At 37.8% G+C, this 20,138-nt stretch overlaps 1 protein-coding gene across 1 annotated transcript in view; it reads left to right on the forward strand.

Moving 5' to 3' along the window:
* The window catches only part of LOC108576215 (band 4.1-like protein 4), a 132,810-nt gene that overhangs the window by 75,007 nt on the left and 37,665 nt on the right, over positions 1 to 20,138 (forward strand). The gene's annotated exons all lie outside the window — the stretch shown is intronic.

Below are 20,138 nucleotides of genomic sequence, written 5' to 3' on the forward strand. Positions count from 1 at the left end.
TGAAAATTTCTTTTATTGTTATACTCTGTCATTACAGAAAATTATGTTCAATATGTATCTAACGGAAAATGGAAGAAATTGAAATTCCAACTTGCAATAATTATTTTTTCAACTTAAGTTCGTACTACTTTGCTTCCCGAATATAACATTATACCGAATGAATCATTCTCATTGTGAATATTTTCGTATTACGCGTGTGATTCCATAGAAAGGTATAAGAGACAAAGCTCGTTGACTCGTTTGATTGCTTTCGCGGGGGAACGTCCTCGTGGAAACCAGAGGCAATTTTGTTATTAGGTATTTCAATGCAAAGTATTGCTCTCGTATGGAAATCTTAAAATTGTGCATTTGGAATTATGATAATCTTCAGGGAGAGAGGTGGGGTCTTTCAATTTTTATACGAAATCCCTCGTACCCGTCTTATGGAAACATTTTAAAAGGGATCTACCCTACCGTTGTACTTTTAATAATTGTACCCGCGTGGAAAACCAGTTTCCTTAAATATCTTGTCCCGACGGTAGAACTGTACAGGGTAATCGCACGATTATCCGTAGCATCTCGTCGTTTTTAATGCACGTGAAAATGCGTTTATGTGATTATCGAATTTGCCGCAGAATATGGAAGTTGTGTAATTTGAGTGAGACGGTAATCGTGGTTTCTTATTCAATTTGATGTTATTATTTTCTGGTCTGTGTTGGTATAGGATCTTTTTAATTATCAGTACCATTCCCCACATTTCTATGTAATCTGTAGAATCTGCCTTTTTGTGTTTCTGTTAAAATTAATTATTTAATAATAATACAAATATTTTCTTACTAATTTCCTTTGTACAATTCTTGTCTCTGTTGAAAATAGTAAATCTAATAATTATCTATTTCAAATGTACGTTCTTCGTTACTTTTCTTCTTCTTCTCGCACAACATCCACAAATATCATCAAACTTCTATAGGGTTAACCCTTTCGCTGTTTAGTCCGTACGACGTACGGGCAGAGCGGGATCCGCTTTGTTTAACCTATCCGTCGCGTCTTATCGCTTAATTCGTTTCGTTGGAAACAGAAAAGAAATCCAAAAATAAAGAGAAAAGAAAAGAAAACGAAGGAAAGATACACGGTATTACTGTTAGGGCTTGCGGTTGATCTTTCGATCGTTCAAGCTTTGCCGGTTTTTACACGTGTGTGCCGACTAATGTTCTAAGGCTTCGAAGGACCAGTTTCTTGATTGAAACACTAAGTTTTTATTTTATGTTCTATTTTCTACAACTAATTCAAGATATAAATTCTACTGCGAAGTGAGAGGTGTTTCTCTTGCTCCCTCCATTTCGCCCTTAGCGCGTTATCTTAGGGAGAAAGTGTTCGGTGGACGGATGCGTGGGAATCATGTGGAATCTCCGCTTTTCTAGGCTTTGTTAAGGTCAAGTGGCCCATCGACGTTGGCAAAAGTCGTGGGCCACTTTTCTATTTTCCGTTCGGAGACTCCAGGATTCATGGCAGGGTCTGGTCCTAGGGAATAAACACTTGTGGTGTTTTGAGAAAGCGATATTTGCCTGCGACGGCGACCACTTGACTCGCTGCCATAAATCCGGCTACAGGACACGCTTTAACAATTATTGTGGAGAATGCAACGTTGGACTGTGCATACCGTGCTTCAAAATTTACCATACTAGGACTAATTATTAGAATATCTTTAGGAATAACAGTGAAACACAGGTGAAAAACATGTTTTTCTCGTATTTTTATCATAAATAGAAGCAATACTAATTATAAAAAAAATCGAACATTTTTTGACCGCTTTTTGTTATTTTAGTGTACAGCGAAAGGGTTAATCTATGAGGCGAATTCTAGGATGAATTCAAAGAATGGTACTCTGCATTTCCGACTTATTTCTTTCTGTAAATTCACTTCCTTGGATTCTACTACCAATTGGAAGACACTCTGTGTGTGTGTGTGTGTAATAATTTTATTGTATCTATTTCGGGTTTACATTCTCTTTTCCTCCCTCTATTTACTATGCCTCCCTCTCATCCATTCCTCTTCCTTCATTCTTTTCTTCACATCGCTTCGCCTTCTTTATCTTCCTTTTCTCCCCTTCCTTTCTGTCGAAGACACCCTGCATATCCTCTCCAAATCCTCCAAATCTCTATCGATCAACAAACTTACCCGTAGAGATAATTAAGAAAAATCGAAAACAAAATTATCCCCCAAAACATTCTTCTTAATACAGTCAAAATACAGAAGTTCGATTGGTCCTATCTTTCTTTTCTCCCCTCTCCTTCGAAGACGCCCTGTATATCATTCCCAGATTCGCCAAATCTCTATCGATTAACAAATTTACCCATAGAAGTAAATAAGAAAAATCGAATATAACATTTTGCCCCAAAAAATTCTTCCTATTACAGTTAAAATATAGAAATTCGAACGGTCCTGTCTTCCTTCTCTCTCGACACCCTGTATGTCCTCTCCAAATCCTCCAAATCCCCGTCAACGAACTTACCCTTCGAGGGAAATGAAAAAAGTCGAAAACAAAATTTTCTCCCAAAAAATTCTTAACACAGTGAAAACAAAAATTTGCTTGATCCCATCTTTCTTTTCTCCCATCCCCTTCTCTTTCGACACCCCGTATATCCTCTCCAAATCTCCATCGACTAACAAACTTACCCTCAGAGGCAAAAATAAAAAAAAAATCGAAAATAACAATTTGCCCCAAAAAAATTTCCTCAAATCCCCCCCCTCCCCCAAAACATAGAAATCCAATCGGTCAGACGCATCCAGCTAACTGTCCATTATTGAAGATTTCGCGGTAGAGCGAGAGAAGTCGATGATCGGTCCCGTTCAGCTGATTCAGTAGTAGAGCCCCGGCATCATCCGCGCGCACCGTGGAAAGGAGAGAGAAAGAGAAAGAAATGAAAAAAAAAGAACGACGTCTCTGGAAACGGACGAACTCAATCTATATGCAAATGCGTTCATCTTTTATCTCGAGTATGAGCAATCGATGGACGCTTGTCGAGGTCCCGTCGTGGTGGTTGCAGCTTCGACTCCATTGCACAATGAACGAACCGCGGGATATCGGGGTCTAAGCTCTACCGAGGAACGTATAAATAATGCCGATAATGAGATGCGCATACTTCCACCCGCTTTCCACTCACCTCACTTTCAACCACGTACGCACTTATTACGTATTTGCTTTCCGCGGGAAAGTGGAACCCTTTTTATCCGTGGCTATAACAGGGCGAACTTGGGGGATAAAGCGAACCGTTGGTTCAAGTAAGAAGAGGAGGATCGTGTTTTAATTTTATATCCGGTTGAATACTCCACGATCTGTTTTTCGCAATAGGTCGAGTTCCAATGAGAAAAGTCGGGATGATTGGACGCGTTCCTACGGCGTTTTATCGCCTTCGATTCTACCTGGTCTCGCGGTGAAGTGGCGGACATTAAGGATACCGTCGTATTTAGTTTCACAATATCGCGACACTACGGGGACGTTAAAACGCGAGCTGTGAAAATTTATGGGACTCTTAGGGTCGCCATACTGCTCGTGTACCGCCTTTACAATTCTGCCTCGTGGTTGTTTTCACGCGTTTCTTTTCTTTTGTCTTTTATTTCTGGGCACGATTAACGAGAGAAGCGCGGCGACAGTTGGAAAAATGATCTGTGCAAGTCTGTGATAGGACGTTCAGCGGTTCGGTGAGAAATAGAGACGATCTCCTGGCGTGGGAATTTTTCGTTGGCACATAAATGACGAATTCTTCTTTTTTCGCGGTTTTTCGGGTAATATACTTGTTTTTAGTGTGATTAGTTGAAATATTGATACCGTGGGAAGATTTTGATGATTGTTTTTATTCAGAGCTGTTTTTAGTATTGAAGACTGCTGTTTGAATGGAATGGAATTTATAGTGTTTTTATCGATAAGAGTTTGAGACTGAATATGAAGACTAATTAACAGTGACTTGTTTATTCAGTGGTTTTTTTTTTTTATAACAAAACATCGAATGACATATTCGCTTTTTTTGGTCGAAAATAAAATTACCATCTTACGGAAGTTATGAAGATAAGATGATGAAGATACACTACCGGCCAAAAGTTTGGAATCACCGAGCATTGCAATTTACAGAAAAATTTCCAGAAAAAAGTCAGCGACTTTGAGAATTTTTTATCGTTCGAATCAATTGATACGAGATAAATTGATAAATGTAGAATTGAGATAAACTTCAAATCTATAAAAAATTAGCAGCAGATTTAATATTGATGAAAAGTGGACGGTGATTCCAAATTTTTGGCCGGTAGTGTACATCGTCGTTTGCATAATTAAACGTGGTGTCGTGTACATCCAAATTTTGATTATTCGAATAATTTTAGGAATTTTTGACAAGTGAAAAAACTGTTTTGCAAAATTACCGAGTGAAAGAATAACAAGTGAAATATTGCATTCCTAAATTAACAGTGATGCCACAAATTTCAAATTTATTTTCCCTCTTATAATTTCCATTTTCTGATAACAAAACATCGAATAACATTTCAAGGAATTTATTAAGATCCTCGTTTGCATAATTACACATAGTACCACATAGATAAAAATTTCGACTACTCGAATAATTCTACGAATTTTCAACAAGTAACAATTGGAAAAGCTTTCCCGCAAAATTGACAAGCGGGCAGCTATTGGTCGGTGCGTTCGTTCATGTTGAGAGGTCGAAATTGCTTAAACTGTACAAAGTTGGCGAAATGTCTGATAGTTGTTTCGTTGTATCTGTGTAGCAGACGAGTTCCCTTCTAACAAGTAGGTTCGGATTCTTGACTTATAGATTAACGTGTGTTCAGCCTTAGGCAACGAGTTTCTCGCCGGAGCATAGCAATTAACCGCTGACCGGCAATTATCTACCGAAAATGAAAATTATAGAGAGCATTGTTGAATCTGAACGGTAGGCGTTTCGGTAGGTCATTCTTCTCCACTTTCTTTCTTTACGTTCCCTTTTCAGCAAACTTCCTTGCCGCGAGGACGAGAGAACAGAAGTAAATTATTACATCAGCGTGAAATATCACTCGTTCGTTAATTTTTTTTTTTTTTTTTTTAATTGACGAGACTGGCTGAAATTGCGTTTGATATATTAGCTAATAAAAAAGTGAGAAATTACATGTATTTCCCTATTTATAATACATTTTTTTTTTCTTTATTCGAAGATGTGACACATTTTTTCATAATTATATCTACATTCTTTTTTTTTATTCAAACATGTAACTTTTTCGAAAGAAATATATTTCCTTAAATATGGGTAATATACAGTACCGGACAAAAGTTTCGAATCACCTCCCACTTTTCATCAATATTAAATCTGCTGTTAATTTTTTATAGATTTGAAGTTTCTCTCAATTCTACAATTATCAATTTATCTCGTATCAATTGATTCGAACGATAAAAAATTCTCAAAGTCGCTGACTTTTTTCTGCAAATTTTTCTGTAAATTGCAATGCTCGGTGATTCCAAACTTTCGGCCGGTAGTGTATCAGATGATTGCAAAAGTTCGTGCCCGATTTGAAAATAAAACACCAGAGGTGTGTGCAAAGGCACATTTCATTTGAAAATAAAACGTAACGAAATGAATAATTATTTAAAAATAAAACACATGCGGTGCATCTTTCGATAGGAATGTAACAACGCTAAAACAAACGTTTGTACTGAAGTGCGATAAGGTTCTCGCCACCTCTGAAAATCGGGCACGAACTTTTCCAATCATCCAACAAGTTAAATCCTTTACTTTTTTATTGGAAGCTGGTTAAATAAAGTTGCTTACTGAAATAAAACCGTAATATAATTTTTTGTATCATTTCTTTAACTTCTGTTTTTAATATCAGAATCCTTTTGATTTGATTTCTTCATCCCTGATTACTGTAGTATTAAAAATTAGCGATATTAGAAGATGTATAGTAATATTAAGAAAACTGAAATTTTATTCTTCTTGGTAAAATGTAACAATACAAGATTTAATAAAATCTAACTTCTCAATAAAATTAAAAATTTAAAGTAATTAATATTATTTAATTACAATAATTTCTCTTTCAAATTTTCAAAAATCACTTTATTAAAATTCAAAACGACCTTCGTAAACTAATCACATTGACGTTTACTTCAGAAATGACCACATCAAACCACATTTCAAAGGGTTAACATAAAGAACAACGTCGTCCAAATCAATTCCAAATCAAAAGACCCAATATTTCACACTTCTTATCTATCACCCATGTTACCACGACCACGAATTCCACCAATTTTTCAATCCCACTTCAACAAATTCCATTTTCAAACACAACAATCCCATCATTTTCATTCTCCCTCGGGGAAACAGCGAGAAAATCAGTTTCACTTCCGTCACGCCCAATTCAGATTCTCAATTCTAATCCAAAGATCCGTCTTGCCCACTCTTCCGTTCACACACACCGGCCTTCGCTTCTAATTGATAATATCTCCGCGTCGGTTTACGATCGTTTGAGCCCACAAAATCGCGTTACGTGGCTTTTCTTCGTCGCGGTAGCGCAGAAACGTTATAACGCGAGTCGTGCTTGCTGCCTGTCGTTACTAATGTCCGCCCACAGTACCCAGAGAACGTCGTAACTTCCTTTTCCATCGAGTTCCAGGGGCTCTCCCGTCGACGAGACGTTTCGTCCACGTTGCAGTACCGTTTCTAAACTTCTCCGCGGAGTTTTCGGAAACGTCTCTACGTATATACACTGTTACATCGGTCCATACGGTCACGTCTCGATATTCGCCGGTGCAATCTCTGGTAATTGCCGGCGCAATATGGAAATCGATGACGCGAAAGTTGGCAAAGTAGTATCCTGACTCGGTGGAGCTTGCGATGTGTGTGCAGGCAATTGAGTTCCCCGCGGGAGTTTCTGCTTAAATAAAAGCGGAGAAAGGGACGAAACGGGTGGATGTTCTACGGAAAGTTGTTTTTCGGGAGAAGCGTGTGATTTATTTTGATGTTTCTGGTGGATGTTTGTGTTCGGGATAGGTGAAGCGGTGAAGCGATTGGAATTTCGGGGGAGAGATTGGGGAGATGTGGAACTTCCTGGCGTGTTATTGGCGAAGCATTGTTAGCTGGTCGTGTAAATTGATAAATTTCTTTGTTTGTTTGCGATGGACTTTGTTGGAGATGTATATATGTTGGAGATGGTGTAATTGTTGGGTGTAATGATCCTTGTTCGATTCTGAGTTGCTAATTTTTCTAATGGAAAGTTCTTTACCAATTTTTCTGGAAAGTTTCTTTAGCAATTTTAGGTAATCGTTCAATTGCAATTCGTTCGGTTGGTGAGGTTTTAATCGCAGCATTTTTCCTAAAATTTGTGACTTTTTTAGAGAATAAAAATTTAGAATTTTATTCTTTATTTTGTAGTGATTTTGTAATTGTCTATTTTATTTTATTTCATTTTGTTAGAAGCAAAGTTGAAATTAGTTTGGTTGGTTGTATGTTAATTACAGTATTTTTACAGTTAATTACAAAATTTGTGACTTTTTGGAAAATAGAAGTTCAGAATCTTATTTTTTGTTTTGTGGTGATTTTATATTTCATTTTTTATAAGCGATGCTGCAATTAGTTTGGTTGGTAGTATGTTAATCACAGCATTTTTCTTAAAATTTGTGACTTTTTAAAAAGTACGAATTTAAAACCTTATTTTTCATTTTGTGGTAATTTTATATTTCATAATTGTATGTTTTGTTTTATTTCATTTTGTTATGAGCAGTGTTGCAATTCGTTCGATTGATAGCATGTCAATTACAGAATCTTTCCCAAAATTTGTGATTCTTTAGAGAACAGAAATTTGAAATCTATTTTTTATTTCGTGATGATTTTATATTTTCTAATATTTACTTCATTTTGTTAGAAGCACTGTTGCAATTCTTCGATTGAGTGTGTCAATTACAGAATCTTTCCCAAAATTTGTGATTCTTTAGAGAACAGAAATTTGAAATCTATTTTTTATTTCGTGATGATTTTATATTTTCTAATATTTACTTCATTTTGTTAGAAGCACTGTTGCAATTCTTCGATTGAGTGTGTCAATTACAGAATCTTTCCCAAAATTTGTGATTCTTTAGAGAACAGAAATTTGAAATCTTATTTTCTATTTTGTGATGATTTTATATTTTCTAATATTTACTTCATTTTGTTAGAAGCACTGTTGCAATTCTTCGATTGAGTGTGTCAATTACAGAATCTTTCCCAAAATTTGTGATTCTTTAGAGAATAGAAATTTGAAATCTTATTTTCTATTTTATGGCGATTTTATATTTCATAATTGTCTATTTTGTTTCGTTTCATTTTGTCAGAAGCAACGTTGAAAAGCCATTACGAAAACGGTTCTAAAAACCATTAGCCAACTTTTCAATTCTACCATCGGTAACGTCAAACTGAATTAGATTCCCATCTTACGTTTGTATCTACTATTATTAATCTCGTTTTTACCCAGGTATAAACATTTCATTAAAATCAATAATGACGCAAAGAGACATTCGTGTTTTCCCTTGAGCACGCTTCTTCAATCCTCTCTAACTTACTTTCTTGCACCGGCATAATTATTATAACCAGAGCTACTTCCGTCATTCGAGCATTAGAGCCGATAAAAAGCAGTTAATCAGTTACAGAAAATAGCACGGAGGTAGTAATATATCTCTGGACACGTAACGTATATTCAATAAAGTACTATTAACCATCGTACCGTTGCATTATACATTCAATCTGTGGTATTTGATTGCGTCTCACGTTTCAAACAGTGGAATAGTCATTTTCTTTTTAATTATTCTATCCGGCTAGATAGAGTATTTATTATTTATCGGTGAAATAATATACGAATATTTCTCTATTTTATTTTATTTTCAAAAGTGAGTGTAGCAAGTTTAGAATTTTTGTGTATTCAGAATTAACCCTTTCGCTGTTTAATCGATACTCAAGTGTAAATTCGATGTGGTGCAAGCAGTAATTGTTAAAATATTTTTGCAGATAACATGCAAATATACTTTTTTCAGAAATTATTAGAAACTATTAAAAGTATTGTTTTTATTAACAAATGTGACTAAATTGAGTCATAAAGAAATGAAACACTTTTATATTTCCTTATTTTAGTGAACAGCGAAAGGGTTAATGCTCTTGTGACACGTTGGCAAAAGTGCATCGAAAATTGTGGAAATTATTTGCAACAAAAGTGTTTAATTTCGGTTAGAACGGCTTGAAACTGCAAAAATTTTAAGGATGACCTAATGGACAAAAAGTTCTAAGAGAATGCAACCAACTTTTAAACTGTGCTACGTAAAACTTGATTGTATTTATTAGGTCATCCCATAAATTCGTGTCGAATTTTACAATTCAAATCAATATTTCCAATAAACCTTTAAATTTGATTAAAAAAACGTAAGCGCCTTCTCGTTCTACAACTTTTTCCTATTGTTTTTAGTAAGACCATTGTGTAGTCGTTATAGAATTTTCTTGGATTTTCATTAAAATATTTTTCGCTTCCGGCGAAAATCGGCAAAAATTTTTGCCATCTCCTTCCCATTTGTTCAACGAGTGTCTCCATTCATAAAGGGACTCGTGAAAACGTCTGCATTTTACCTTACATTTTTCTCTTCTATGTAACAAAAAATCACGTGACACCTATTCGTAGAAACGTAAGTACCGTGCTCAGGAGTTTGCCCGCGGGGCTGCACAGGGGCAAGAAAGGGCATTTCTCTCCCATCGCCTGGCTCTCCCGTTTCGCAATTTGATATAATCCAATTTATCGATGTTATCGCGTCAATAATGACAATAAGCGTGCTCTATTTCTATAATTGTGTTAGAGAAGATGGGTTTATAGAAATATTACCCAATCCTTACGTGAGCCAACTTCTCATCTCTGCATAGTGCTGTGCGGTGCTCAAGCGTTTGCCCGCGGGGCAGCACAGGCGCAATAAAGGGCATTTCGCTCTGATTGTCTGGCTCTCCCGTTTCACAATTTGACATAATCCAATTTATCGATGTTATCGCGTCAATAATGACAATAAGCCTGCTCTATTTCTATATTTGTGTTAGAAAAGGTGGGCTTATGAGCATATGACCCAATCAGACCCGCATTTCTTCCAGAATCAAACTCCCGAGCTTTACTTTGCGTCACTGAGAAGATAACGAGCGAAAGGAAGTACGTCTCTCATTGGTTGTGGACATACAGTTGCGGTCATTAATTTCCGGCCACATTTAGAACAGTACAACTTTTTCGAAATTGATCCAAACGACTTGAGTTTTTTTAACAAGTTAGAAGGATTAGTTTACTAAATAACGTGTACGAAAAATTTGGAAAAAATTGTAATTTGCGAAAATCGCGAAGAAAATTGTAAAGGTCACTGTTCACAACTGAAAATTCGAAACATACTAACAATCCTTCTAACGTCTCAAAAAAAAAAAAACTCAAGTCATTTGATTCAATTTCAAAGAACTTATACTTTTCTAAAAGTGGCCAAAAATTAGAAATTAATAACCGCAACTGCATATTCGACACACTCGTAAAGTCCAATCACACGTATTTCTATTATCAACCGAAACGGTCACATCTAATCAGATCGTTCAGCATCACTCTCCCTGTCCCGTCTCGCTCGTCATCTTCTCAGCAACGCACAGTACTTACGCAGAGTGCAAAAGGTAGCGTCGAAGATGGTGGTTCGTGAAAATCCAGGCCATTGTGGAGGCTCCTTAAAGCGCGGCAGAAATCCCCAGCACGATATAACAGGATACGAGATGCAGACAGTGCGACTGGACCGCGAGACATAAAACCGAGGCTCGAGGGGTGCCGCGGTCGTACAGACGGGAGGGATAAGGCGCTGTCGCCTCGGCCGATCCTCCACTTTTGCCTGCACGTGCTCGTATGGCCGCGTGCAAATGCAAAAAGACGCGTCACGCCGAGACCACGACGCGCGGAATATGGGATACGCGACACCCAGACATAGGCTGCGGCAAGGTGCTTACCTCGGCTGCGTTCCCTGGGATAATCGCGGAGACTCTCCAAACGATTAAGCGGGATGAACGATCGCGTATCTATTCTGCAACTGAATTCTCCCGTTTTCGCGCTGGAAGGGTTTTGGCTGACATTTTAACCTGCTAATTCAGCACGGTTTTTTTTGTTGAGCGAGGAAGAGTGGATGTAGCAAGTTGTAATTTTTAATTGTACTTGGGCAAATATACTTCTTTGTACTTTATGGGCAAAGTGGGTCGGTTATGTTCGAGTCTAATCTTTTTACCGTTGTGGGGTTTCGAGAAATTTGAAGAAATTGAGGGATACTTACGTAGCAGATACGATTGTATGTTTTTATTCTTTATGGGCAAATTGGGTCGTTTATGATCAAATCTAAATTTTCACTGTTCTAAGTTTTAAAAAAATTTGAAGAAATTAAGAGATATTTATGTAGCAGATGTAATTGTGATTTTTAATTTTACTTAGGCAAATAAACTATTTTTCATATTTCATAGGCAAATTGGGTCGTTTACGTTCGAGTCTAATTTTTTTACTATTCTAAGCTTCCAAAAAATTTGAAAAAATTAAGAGATACTTGTCAGAGTCTCTACTACACTGTACAATTGTTCGTTAAGTCAAATGTTTCAAACTTTTCTCAATAAAAATACAAACACAGACCTATTTCTTAGAAGAATCTAAGTGGGTTAAAGATAGATTTAGAAATAGATGAACAATTAATGAATTTACATAAAACAGAAAAGGTAATTTCGCCGATTAAAAGATTGGCAAAGCCTTTGCAGTTTTGGCATGATTTTTGTTAAAATTTGCGGGAAAAATTTGACTCGTTCGAATGATTTAGAAATTTAAATAAATTATTGACATTTAATCTATTCTAGAACAATTGGAACAATTATAAAAAAATAGTAGAATCTAATAAACTACTAGATGTGAAGCTATAATTTATCATAATCCAACTTAAATGTCAACTAAATCCAAAATCCAAAATAGAATATAATCAAACCGAAAACACCAATCTAAAAATAATATTAAGACCTGCACAATGACAATCACGAAAAACTATTACAATAATACAATTTACACGAAAATACAACAAATACACAGTATTCCTTTCCGTATCCCTAAAAAAATTTCTAAAACCGCACAATTCTTCAAAATGCATGCTCCGCCATTACAAATGCAAACTTTCCCCAAGCAAAATCTAAAGAAAAAAAGAAGAAAAATACGACAAATACACGCTAGTCCTTTCTGAATCAATAAAACAATTTCTAAACCCGCACAATTCTTCAAAATGCATTTTCCACCATTACAAATGCAAACTTTCCCCAAGCAAAATCTAAAGAAAAAAAGAAGAAAAATGCGACAAATACACGCTAGTCCTTTCTGAATCCCTAAAAAAGTTTCTAAAACCGCACAATTCTTCAAAATGCATTCTCCGCCATTACAAATTCACACTTTTCCCAAGCGAAATCTAAAAAAGAAAAGAAGAAAAATACGACAAATACACGCTAGTCCTTTCTGAATCCCTAAAAAAGTTTCTAAAACCGCACAATTCTTCAAAATGCATTCTCCGCCATTACAAATTCACACTTTTCCCAAGCGAAATCTAAAAAAGAAAAGAAGAAAAATGCGACAAATACACGCTAGTCCTTTCTGAATCCCTAAAAAAGTTTCTAATACCGCACAATTCTTCAAAATGCATTTTCCACCATTACAAATGCAAACTTTCCCCAAGCGAAATCTAAAGAAAAAAAGAAGAAAAATACGACAAATACACGTTAGTCCTTTCTGAATCCCTAAAAAAGTTTCTAAACCTGCACAATTCTTCAAAATGCATTCTCCACCATTACAAATGCAAACTTCCCCCAAGCGAAATCTAAAGAAAAAAAGAAGGAAATCAGGATTGGACCATTCTCGAAAAGAAAAGGTACGACAAATCGCTGACAGTCCCTCCTTAATTTCTCACTCTGGATCGTTTCGAGGCACGTATCCGGCGTAGCCGCGTTTTTCACTCGGCGAGCGAGCGGCAGGAGAGAGAGAGAGAGCGATGATCGATTTCCGGCGGGAACGTGTCGTTTGCCGTGAAATTTAGCACGAGCGTCGATAATGCGGACAATTTTCGCTCGACGTCACGCCCGCATGCGAGACGACGATCCGTGGTCGATCGCGAGCCTCGAAATTCCAGGGAATTCCAGAGTGTTGCCGGTAGCGCTTGAGAATTCCGTGTGCGTCGAAATTGTTCGTTTCTGCGCTCGTCCGTGCGTGTGCGCGTCTTCTGTCGCGTTATAGCTCGCTTTGGCGAGCGTTGCTTGCACGCGCGAACGAACTGCAGGAACGAGACCTGAAGTTCGTGAACGAGGAAGCGTGAGTGTCCACCAGACGTATAGATTAGAGAGTGTTTGCGAAGAAAAAGAGATCGAGATGGTGGAGAAGCGTTGGGTTCACACTGGAAACTTTCTCGTCGATTCTCGAAAAATCGACGAAAATATGCGAAGTTCGGGTCAGAATGACTCATCGGCGATTTTCCAAAAACGAATGAATTTTTTTTTATTTTAGTTGCATCGTAGAGTTTGTAGGCATTTTGGGACGGTTTATGGCTTGGCCTGCGCCTCTTGGCGAGCGACAAAGACCAGACCCGAGTACCCATCGGTTCGGCCCAGCGATATCCTTGCCGTTCGGGGAGTCGGTTCTTAGCTTCGGTAATAGACGGACGCCGAAGAGTCCGAATAAACTACTTTGCACGACATCCTGATTTGAGTAAAGTTCATTAGACCACCTCCTACAAGTTGCAACTAAAACGTGACTGGAAAATTAGATTTAGCAGCATACACGCAGAAGTTCGCGTGTTTCTTCTGGAAGTCCATTCTTGACACTGGCGACTTTCCAAAAGTGAAGTTTTATGCAACTAGAACGCGATTGAAAAATTAGATTAGATCGGTAAAAATGTAAGCATATATGAAAACGGAGTCGAGAAGTTACAAACGACATTTATTGTTTTTAGAAAGTTGCTAATGGGCTATTTGGAGTTATAGTCTTTTGAATATGGAAGAAAATAACATTTTCAATGTTTCATGGTTTTAACCAGAAAGATAAAAATGCTGCTGAAACGGCAAATGAGGTATGCAGTATTTATAGAGAAGGTAGTCTGTCAAGGAGAATTGCTCGCAAGTGGTTTGCAAAATTTAAACATGAAAATTTCACTCTGAAAGAAAATAGAAGAGAAGCAAAGTTTTTGGCAAAATGGAATTTTCAATTGGCTGGAAAAACGGTGAGAAGTTGTAGAAGAAAATGGTGCACATTTTACAGAATAACGAAATTATTGCTTTGAAGTATGGAATTCATTAGGTAGTCCAAGAAATCTTTTTATTTTCTTGTTGCTTCTTTTATTTCAATATTTATTTCAGTATTCATTATTTTATACACAGTGACCGAAAAAAGTATTCATACACCCTATAAAATGGAATAACTTCTTTGAAATTGGGCCAAACGACTTGAGTCTTTTTGAGAAGTGTAAAAAAATTTTTGAAAAAACTGCAATTAGTCGGAATCGCGAAGAAAATAGGCCGTTTTTACAACCTTTTTATCTGAACTCGTAATAAAAATTTAAAAAATACGTTTTGTAGACCTATGTCAATTATACACACGCTGAAAATTTTATCAAAATCGGTTAACGTTGCTACGAGCTATTTCACGACTTTCGGCCTAGAACTGTAATAAATCTGCAGATTCCTACATCTTTCGATGCCTGTCGCTTGTTTCTCCATCCACCGATTTCGATGAAATTTTCAGCGTGTGTATAATTGACATAGATCTACAAAACGTATTTTCTAAATTTTCATTACGAGCTCAGATAAAAATGTTGTAAAAACGACATTCGCTGTTTTCTTCGCGATTCCAAATAATTGCAGGTTTTCAAAAAATTTTTTACTAATCTTTCTAACTTCTCAAAAAAGCTCAAGTCGTTTGGCCCAATTTTAAAAGTTATTCCATTTTATAGGGTGTATGAATACTTTTTTCGGTCACTGTATATGTCTTGATGATGTTTAAGATAAGACAGTTTTTGGGGAAAAAAGTAAAAAATAATTACTTGCACCATAAAATTTCTCCAGTAATTCACATTTATTGTACCGACACCATTTCTTATATTGTATTTAAAATAAATTTGGAACGTGTAATCTCGAAAATCCATAAAAATTTCACACACCAATATTTGCTCCTCTCTCAAAACATGAGATTCCACACTACCAGAAACAAAAACACACACGTCGTACAATTTACTTCAAAATGCAACGAAACTGCAACTTCGCGTTCAAGAATTTCTCCGAAAACACAGGAATCGTTGAACGAGGGAAATTGTACGAATGAAAGGAGAGTGAAACAAAGTGCAAGCAGGTAAAAAGGTGGAACAAAGTTAACTTATATGGAACGAAAATACGCGTGAATAAAAGAGGGAAGGCAGGAAATGGCCGGGGAAGGAAAATCGAGGGAAAACGGCGTTTCGCAAAAACTTCGTTACCTATCTACGAAATACTTTGAGGCTGCATCTCCTTTGGCGTCGCGTGCGAGCGAGCGGCGCGGCGCGGCGTTTACTTTGCATAGCTTACGCGGAAACGCAAAAAGCTGGCGTAACCAGGAACGCTGGAAGCGCGATGTAAATGGATGCGGCGCACGAAGAGGCCGGAATCGCCTGTACAGTTCCTCGAGAATTTCAACCTAACTTAAATTCCGATCTTCAGTATTTTCAAACAATAATTCTATTCTATCTAAACTTTCGTACACGAAAGTCGTACAAGTTTCAACGCACTTAGACTGTAGTTTTTAGAACTGTCGGGGCTGTAGCGATTCTTCTATGCGTCTGTCGATCCTTTCGAATTCTTAGCGTCTCCTTAAAGGAGCACTAGTGTGACAGCCGTTTTTAGGCCTCGTTTGCTAATTTATTATAGAAGTTCGGTAACAGTTATTAACACGAGCTTCATTCCTATGTATTTACTTGTCCTTGAAGAATGATTAGAAATTTTTTTGTTGAAAAATAATTAAGTATGGCTGCTGTGGAACACGTGAAACACGGGCATGAAAAAAGAAAAGTACGTTGATGGTTGCCATGATTTGAGCCGTTCTGCTTATACGAATTAAGAAAATCCAGTTGATTCTTATTTAGTACGTATGTCTCTACGGTCGGTAGTAGAATAAAAGGAAAATATTGAAAATTTAAAAAATGGCGGCACTTTGAATACGAAGTATCGATTTTTTCGTCTTGCAGAAGCTCTAAAAATCAGAAAGCCCCAGGCACGGGCAACCTTTCCTACTTCTAGGGCCAAATTATCGCTCTGCGAGTCAGGGGCCAAACTAAATGGGTTTTCGCCTGTGCTTTTATGTATCAGTATATTAATACCTCCGATGTAATGTTGTACGTGATTATGTGTTTCATACAATTTTGGCTTTGAATAAAAAAGGCTAGTATATTAAATAAAATTACAAAATGAAACGCGATACTGTTTAATCGGTAACTGGAGGGCCGGATTTGAAGACTTCGCGGGGACGGATCGCGGGCCAAACTAAAAGAAGCCGCGGGCCGTGAGTTGCCCATATGTGCCTTAACCCTTTAACCCTTTGCAGTGATAATCGAACGCTGGATACTATCGGCCCTCTTCGTATTCATATTCCATTTTTTATATTTTCGTATTACTTATTGTGCTGTGCTGGATATCGTTGGAATATAAACGCAAAGATACACTAAAATTAATATATGTTATTGTATTAATCGCCGGGCCCGCCTAAATGCGTTTTTACACGTTTGTGCAGGAAAAAATATGTCGCTGTGCCTGTAACACGCACTACGCAAAATTTTTCACTAGAAACTTTCTGTCTTACAAGAGTCATTTTACTTGATTTCGTAAAACTGCCTGTTTCTACAAAACTCGTAAATATCGCGGCGCTCTAAGTCAAGTTTCCACCAAAATAGCCGGCGCTTCAAGCGGTAACGCGGGCGTAGTAAATTCAACCACGAATAGTCGGTAAGCTATCGAGCTAAGCGGCAAGTATAAACATATTCCTATCTCATTCTTCCAGCGTTGATCCAACGCCAGCGAGTAACGGGCGGAAACGCGGCAAAGACGTCTCTATTCGTGTTTGAAAAATGAGAAAGCCGGCCGAAAAGCGAATTGACAATTCCTTAATAACGCGTGCAGATTTATAGTCGACGCGGCGCGCTAATAAGCCGCGCTGCCCGGCGATCGTGAAACGCGGCGAAAAGAAAGAAAGCGAGAGAGGTCGTCGAGAGAGAAAAGAGGATGAAAGGGACCGTGGGTGTCGGGCAACGACGGGAAGAGGGAAGAAAATGAGAAGAAAAGGAGGAAAAGGACGAGGTTGAACTTGAAAAGAGGGAAGACGGAGGAGGAAGATGACCGAGAGAAAGTGGGTTTGTCGAGGCGACGAGTTGAAAAGGAGGAGACGTGGGCGAAAAAGACTAACTTGACGAACTGAAGTTTTAACGAACGAGATTGCAACGATTCCGCGATGATATATCGAATTTCCTCCGGAAGTCCTGCGCGAGGGACAGAAACGAGCTTCGCGTCTTCTTCGTATTCGGCGCCTCGGATGTGACACAGCGACGAGAGGATCCGCGTGGAGAGAAACGGGAGAAACGGAGGAGCGATGATAAATCTTCGGGAATTACCTTAAAAGGAATGTTCGCGGGTAATCCTTTGCATCAGCAGACCGAGGGGAAAAAGAGATAAGGCGGAGCGGAGGAAGAAAGGGAATTCGAAAAGAGGGAAAAGTCCCTCGGGGATTCGGTCTGGCTTCGGAGAGGAGGCGAAGGATTCACCAGTCGGCCGGGGAATTATTCATGCGTTAATAAACAGCGTTCGGGGATCGTGTATATCAAGAAAATGAAATAGAAAGAGAGTTTATCGCGCGACGAGGTAAGCAAGAGGAGCGATGCTTTAAGCGAGAATGTCGTTTGCTATGGAGGACGCGAATTGCTGAAGCTGTACGGAGGAGAGATGTTGCGGAGAGAGAAATGGGGATACGAAGAGGTTGCGGTGGGAAAATTAATGCTTTCTTTCCGGTTATTCGTCTGGATTCGTTGATGAATAATTGGAAATTGAAATGTTGGCAATTTTGGACTAGTTTTTAAGCGGCGTGCAAATGTGTGGAATTTTTGAATTAATATGTTTCCTATCAGCGTCACGTGCAATTCCGTTCTCATAAGTATTATATTAGGACACTTACTGAATTGGAAGCGTATTGAAATCTACCGAATTCTATTAAAATTTTGCTGAATTGTACTAAGGTCTATTAATAGCTACTAAAATTTGCTGAATTCTATGAAAAATCTACTGTATTCTACAGAATTCTACTAATATCTACTGAATTCTACCAAAATCTACTAAAATCTACTGAAATTTACTGAATTCTACGGAAATCTACTGTATTTTACTAATATCTGCTGAATTTTTCTAAAATCTACTAAAATTTGCTGAATTCTTTGAAAATCCACTGTATTCTACTATCTGCTGAATTTTTCGAAAATCTACTAAAATTTGCTGAAATTTACTGAATTCTATGGAAATCTACTGTATTCTGTTAATATCTGCTGAATTTTTCTAAAATCTACTAAAATTTGCTGAAATTTACTGAATTCTATGGAAATCTACTGTATTCTGTTAATATCTGCTGAATTTTCCTAAAATCTACTAAATTTTGCTGAATTCTATGGAAATATACTGTATTCTGTTAATATCTGCTGAATTTTTCTAAAATCTACTAAAATTTGCTGAAATTTACTGAATTCTATGGAAATCTACTGTATTCTGTTAATATCTGCTGAATTTTCCTAAAATCTACTAAATTTTGCTGAATTCTTTGAAAATCTACTGTATTCTACTAATATCTACTGAATTCTACCAAAATCTACTGAAATTTGCTGAATTCGATCAAAAGCCTACTATATTCTATTAATATCTACTGAAATTTGCTAAATTCTACGGAAGTCTTCTGAATTCTACTAAAATCTACTGAAATTTGCTGAATTCTATGGAAATCTACTGTATTCTACTAATATCTACTGAAATCTTTCGAAACCAACGGAAATTCACTGAATTCTACAACTATCGAGAATGTAAGCGAAAGTGATACGAGACATCTGAACAAAACGGAAGTAACGAACGTGTTAATAAAAACTATCGTATCGTCTTTAATCGAAGATCCATGTTATCACACAAATAAATCACAAACTCCTAATTCACTTTCCCATTCAGCTAACTAATTTGTATCAATTTTCCAAAATCATTTGGTACGCACAACGTTCTACGCAAATCACCCGACCAGCACAAACTTACAAAATATACACGCCTACTTACATAATTGCATATACACGCTCGAAACATAAAAATGAACACCACAGAGAATTCATCCGCACTTTACTCAACTTCCTCTACAAAAAGAAGGAGAGAAGAAAACATCAGAAGGGTCTCGCACCGTGCCAGCGAGGCGTAAAGGGAAGGAATATATTGTTCCCGTTCGCCGCTGATAGATCGTGTTCTGAAATGGGACAACGGAAAAGGAAGCAAACAGTCGGGACGAACGTGAAATATCCTCCGGGGCCGGGACGCTCGCGAGCGGGCAGGAGGTTGAAAACGAGCCCGGGTGGACGGGCAAAGAAAGGAGGCGGCGGGCAGAGATTGGCGGGCAGAAAATGAAGAAAAAGAGGGGCGGCGGGGGAAAAAGTACGCTAGCGAAAAGGAATCTGCGTGCGAGGGAAAAAAAGGTATCCGCGCGGAAGGGAGTAAGAAAACGCGCGAGAAAAGGAGAGACGGGGAGATTTGACATCGACAGAGAAAGGCGATGGCTGCGACGAAACGGTAAAGCGAGGAAAGAAAGAAGAAACTCTCTCGGCGAAATCCTTTAACGATGACTTTACAAGAAGAGAAACCGCGAGGTAGAACCGAAGTTCGCGGCGAGACGAGCCACAAGTTAACCCCATCGTAACTTCTCCTTTTTTTTTCCCCCCCTCTCCAACCTTCTTCTTCTTCTTCTTCTTCTTCTTCTCCGTGTGTCGCTTCGCTTCTTTTGCTTCTCCCGCGTGCATAACGTTCGTACGTGTCACACGTCATTAACTGTACTCGCGAAATATATCGCTTGGTTTGCTC

This window comes from Habropoda laboriosa, unplaced genomic scaffold, assembly GCF_001263275.1.
Source record: "Habropoda laboriosa isolate 0110345459 unplaced genomic scaffold, ASM126327v1 scaffold36, whole genome shotgun sequence".
Classification (NCBI taxonomy): Eukaryota; Metazoa; Arthropoda; class Insecta; order Hymenoptera; family Apidae; genus Habropoda; species Habropoda laboriosa.